A 6537-nucleotide genomic window follows, 5' to 3' on the forward strand; every position below is an offset into this window, starting at 1 on the left:
AAAAATAAATTCCTATTATTTAGTCACAAATCTGCTTGCATTTAAATTGTCTTTTCTCATAAGAATCTAATGTTGTTTCATTGTGTTTTAATCAAAATTAAATATTATATTAGTCACACACCGGCATCTAAATTTAATAATTGTTGTATTCAGACAAAGAGACTGAAGACTTCAAATAATTATTATGATTTTTTCCAGAAAATGTATGAACATTCAGAAATGTAGTTAAAATATTATGATTTATCTATTCAATTTAATTTGTATTTTTTGTAAATAATTCTTCTTTAAAATAGAAATCTCCTTAGATTTGATATAATGAAAAAATAAAAACAATGGAAAAATATATTTAGAATATTCAGTTTAGATATAATAGACTCGATATGCTCTATATTTCAAGAAGAAAAAAATATTAACGTAACACTCAGACTAACACACAGATTTGTAAATACCAAGTTGCATCACATTATTTATTAACCAATTGAATTTCCTTAAGCATGTAAAAGCTAAAAAAAAAATATATATTTTTTTAAAAAGCATTAAAAGAGAATTGGAGAATAACTAAGATACCACTTGTTTTCAGTTTATGGACGGTTCTATTCTTGTATTCCATTTACTGCAGATAAACTAATTTGTTTTGTTTTGGCTTTTCTTTTGCAGGTTTATATGTTGACCTAATAATGTTTCGTTCTTGTCAAAGCGAGTTTGTCTTGTCTTCTTGCCTTCAGTTTTTATTGGGTGCACATTTACCAGGGTCAGCTCAATGGTGTCATGGGACCTGGGCAAATTATTTTTTTAATTTTTAAATTATTATTTTTCTTTAAAAATCTGATAAATATATATATATTTTTTCAAAATACTAGAAATGTTTTTAAAAATAAATCTATGGAAATAAAAAAAATTATTTTCATATAAAAAAATTCTAGGCCCCTTTTCTTATTTTTAATATAAAAATACATGTATTTTTTAAAAAAATCGAATCCTTGTCTATTAAGATATAGGGAGACAACGGATTGTGCCCGGAGCGGTCGCATCGCTGGCCCCCCTATCTAAGCCAGCCCTGACATTTACACAAAAACATTTTATTTCACTCTACGTCTCAGATTTTTCATATTTGGAAAAAAAGAGATACATTACAAACCTGATTAGTCCTTTCAAGACAAACCTTGCATGCGAGTGAAGCTTGATATACAAATGCGGTAGTGGAATTAAGTAAAGAAAAGAGTGAGAACTAAAGGGATTGAACAATAAGACCATCTTCAACGGTTTTCCTCATTTTTTCCCTCAAAATGAAGTAAACTCAAAACGAGTTTGTGATTTGCTCCAATGGTTCCCCTCATTTTCTCCTTCAATTTTTATTATATTCATTTTTCAACCTCTTATTTATTGCAAATAACACCTTTTATTTTATAAAATTTTAGATTATAGTCACTTATTTTTAAATTCTACAATTTAACCAAGCTTTAACTTATAAAAAACAAATATTTATTACTTTAATAAAAGTACATAACAAGATACAAAGTAATAAAACAATTTTACTTAAACAATACTATTACTATATTTTTTCCCACAAATGATCAATCAATGCATTTCGAAGAGAGAAATGAGCTTTTTTTATCCTTGATTTGTCTAAAACGACTTAAATTGTTTTGGAATCGGGTAGTTTGTCTTATGTTTAGAGTTGTTAAATGGTGTATTAAGTTTGTTGTGTTTTTTCTTAACTTTTTATTAGTTATGTATCTCAATGGTATTGTTTTCTATTTTATTTTCTTTTAATTATACATTATAATCTATAAATTATATTATATTTTAAGAACTAATTATTGGTAATTATATTTTAAGAAGTTTAATCATTATATACATAATTGATATAAAGTTATGTTTAGTGTTAATATTTTGTTTATGCATAAAATAAAGATTGTCAAAAAGTAAAAGACTATTATGTAAATAAAAAAAGCTTGACATCAAAATGAAGTTGTGAATAGTGTTCCCTCAAATTTGAGGGAATACTGTTCATATACTCATTTTTTTCCTCAAAATGATGTACCATTGGAGATGGATTTCCCTCATTTTTTGATGTTCTCTCTCATTTTGATGCACCATTGGAATGCTCTGATAACAAAAAAAAAATATGAGAAGATACACCAAGTAACAATTCACCTTGGAGAAAAAACGGTGTGTGGATTTTTTTTTTTTTTTGGTAAAACGTTGTGTGGATTTGAGTAAGAGAGAACATAGAATGACATTGCACATATATAAATGATGGGTGAAGGTAGTTATAAGAGATTGAGGTGAATGGTGATCGTGGAGGTGTGGATAAGAAGAACCAATGTAGAGAGATTATTCGAATGAACGTGTATTACTTTTCACCTTTTTATATTTTTGGTTTTATTATTTTAAACATAATTTTGTAATTTTAAAATATGAAATAGAATACATGTGTCAAAGTAATATTGGTAAGGTGACTTGTGATTTATTATATAAGAGATTTTATATTATTAAAAAAAATAAACAATCACATTAAGCATATTATTATAAAAAAATATTTTTTTCTTATATGTTATATTTTGAATTTTTTAAAATGAATATAAATTACTAAAATTAGTAAAAGTCTCACATTGGTTTAACTTTTTGACCAATGGTTTAACTTTTTCTTGTTCAAAGAAGATACAAAATCGTAAGATTATGAAGTTTCATTAATAAATATTCATATTTATATAAATATATATTAATATCATTTAAATTTAATTATATACTACATAAAAATATATAATTATCTTTATTTCAATATTTCCATTGAATAATTATTGAGAGCTTAATATTTTAATTTTTTAAATTTGTATTGACAAATCTCACATTAAAAGTTTTGTGATTAACAATTTAAATGTTTGTTACAACAAATATACAAATGTTAATAAAATCATATGAGTAAAAAGTGTCAATAATAGACATTTATATTAAAATATACTATTGTATCCTCTCTCACATTAAAAATCTCTTTTTATTATTTCCTTAACTAAAAGCTATAGAATTACCTAATACGATTAACATATATAAAACAATTAATAATTATTAATAATAAATATTTGATAACAATTTTGTATCCTCTCAATTTTTTTGGTGAATTTTATATTATTAAAAGAAATTCAAAAATCACATTAAACATATAATAAAAAATTATATTTTTCGTATATTTTATATTTTGAATTTTTTAAAACAACTAAAATTACTAAAATGGTAAAAGTCTCATTTTGAAATTTTTTGACCAATGGTTTAACTTTTTTTTGTTCAAAGAAAATACAAAATCGTATGAATATGAAGTCTCATTAATAACTATTCATATATATATATATATATATATATATATATTAATATCATTAAAATTAAATTACATACTATATAAAATCATATAAATATGTCAATTTTAAAATTTCACTGAAAAATTATTGAGATCTTAATATTTTAATTTTGAAAATTGTATTGAAAAATCTCACATTAAATTTTTTGTGATTAACACTTTAAATGTTTGTTACAACAAATATACAAATGTTAATAAAATCGTATGAGTAGAAAGTGTTAATAATGAATATTTATATTAAAATATACTATATATATATATATGTCAATATCACTAAAGTTTAATTATATATTATATAAAGTAAATAAAATGATTGTTTTGATTTATTTACCAAAAACATGAATGTAAATAAACAACATGTATAGGTTTTTATTTATGTGCGTACTCGAAGGTATATACTTTTATGTATAATAATTATTTTTTTAATAGGTGGTTTCTAATATGTTATTTGATCCTGACGCTCCGAGAAATATACTTCTTCAAATCGAAGTGATTTTAATATTGGGACCACTATATATATTATTTTATTTAGATTAAATAATTTAGTCATGATTTTTATTCTTAAAAAGATTTTATGGAATATAGACAAGATTTCAATCACTTCCTTTTGAGTTTGTTCAAAAAAATGAGTGATTTGATTATTCATGTAATATTTGTTTTTCCCTAATACCCTATCTAGTTATTATAATCGTAAGAATGAGAAATTTAAACTATTTATTGTAAGTTTTTTGGTTTATCATTTAATAAACCAAACAGTTTTTAGTTTATACATAGTGTACATATACTAGAATGACAAAGTATTTTATATTTTTTTATCGGTATACTCTTAAGTAACTAAACCTCAAAAGCATAGGTTAATAAAATAAGTGGTTTTTTTTTTTTTTAGAATTAGATGATTTCTAAACCGAACTGATGAATATATACTAGATAGACATTTATATTTTGAGTATGCACTTATATTCTATAACAGCTTGATATATTAGATTCGAACAGTAACCTATGAATAGAGTTTGCCGATGATTTTCTTCAAAAATTTGATTCTTAGATATGTATCTGGAGTGGAACTAATTTTTACAGATGTCAATCATTTTAAATTGACACTTATGTAATTCACTGAATTCATAGAAGAGTTAAAAAAGAAACAAAATTCATATCGGTAAAACATAAACAAGAACGAAACCACAATTTTATAGAGGTAGAAAATAAAATCACTTATAAAGAGTCAAACGTATACAAATCGAGAGCAGAAAAGCCAATCCCCTTTCGTCATTTTACAATCGATGTTGCCTATCTGGTTTTGGTGATTTGTATTAGCTGTAAAACTTAACTTTCTTTTGTACATATGAAATCTTAAAAATAATTAAAATGACTTGTAATACGTTAATTTTTCAACAACGATGATACATTTAAGAGACCAACATTTGTATTCGTCATTTTACAATTGATAAAGATTTTAGTGTTGCAAAATGTTAAAACTATTTAATGAACAAACATAAGTATAAAAAACTCACCCCCACATGCGCGCGGGTTATCATGTAGTTATATATTACGTTTGGGACTTTGAAAGATGAATCTATTTTTTGAAAATTATTTTAGGTTTAATTATAAAATAAATAAAAAACCTTTTGATTATATTACGTACAATTTAGTACAAGAAACATGTTTTCAACTATCTATGATTTACTAATTTGAACTAAGGGTGTTCAATTCGGTAAAAACCGTAACAACTAAAACCAAGCCAAACCAAAATAGAAAAGGTGGATTGATTTGGTATCATCGTATAAACCAAATATGTTATTTTAAAAACTGTGGTATATGAATATGGTTCAGTATATAAACCAATCAAACCATATAAACCAAATAAACCAAAACTAGTTTATAAAAGATAAATATAGTTTAAGTTTTTTAGTATAAAATTGAATAAACAAAAAACCGACAGTATATAAACAGAACCAAACCAAATAGATATGATTTTAATATGATATATAACTTTTATAAACCAAAATATCAAAAAACCGAACCGAGTCCATACCAAAATTGAATAAACTAAAAACCGATAGTATATAAACTAAACCAAACCAAAATAGATATGATTTTAATATGATATCTAATTTTTATAAACTAAAATATCGAAACCGAACCGATACCAGATCAAAATCCGGATTGAACAACTCTACTTTGAATATTTGATTTTTATACCTTTTTCACTCCATGCAAAGCGTGGATCTCAACCTAGTCTTCAATTATTATGTGAGATAGTTTATAGAAATTCAATCACTTCATATAGAGTAACATAAACTATAATAACAACATGATAATAAACAAGTTACAAGTTAAATCATCTATCTTCATATGGTAGTCAATATTCCTTTCAAACAGCCATACGTATTGTCTTTTTGACTTCTTGTTTATGCGTCTTTACGTAAATGATGTCATTCATGCATCAAGTAGATATCAATTATCAAATCAATACAATATCAGTTCATTGTTTTGTGTGTATTACAAGTACAATAATTTCAAAAACTAATCTACCAATAACACTTTCTGAATAGTATTAGTGATGAATATTAACTTCGTCAATGTAGTTACTTATACAAACTGTCTTTTATATTTGTTTATCAATCGCTCTTTAATTGAGTTTTTTTTGTCAGCGACATAAACAGATTCATATAAATTCTGGAAACCAAACTGGTAACTCTCCATCCATATGAAAGACGAAAGACGACTGCGTCTTTGCACTTCATACGAGACTCTCCGCCCTTAAATTCTATATTCGTGGTATATGAATGATCTCTAAATTGTCGAAAACTTATCCTTAAAATTTTTATGTCTTCCAAATAACTTACAAAAACTGGCCGTAAGTTACTTAATGGAACATTGTTTGCTACACTTTCTTTATGTATGAAAAAGCAATAGATGTCCTTGTTTATTTCTTCTAACTTAGATATTCTTGTTTATTTTCCAAGAGATATTGTAACATCCCGAGTTGTGATATGTGAAAAGGCTTAAGAGAATTAATTTGGCTACCTATGTCACCAAAGTTGACTTACCTTTTCCGTAGCACATCCTGAAAGAATTCCAGAGTTAAGCGTGCTTGAGCTGGAGTAGTGGAAGGATGGGTGACCTATCAGGAAGTGATTCGCGATAGCATGCGAGTGAGGCCAAAGCATGGGAAAAGGTCG

Source organism: Brassica oleracea, chromosome C5 (genome assembly GCF_000695525.1).
Source record: "Brassica oleracea var. oleracea cultivar TO1000 chromosome C5, BOL, whole genome shotgun sequence".
Lineage (NCBI taxonomy): Eukaryota > Viridiplantae > Streptophyta > Magnoliopsida > Brassicales > Brassicaceae > Brassica > Brassica oleracea.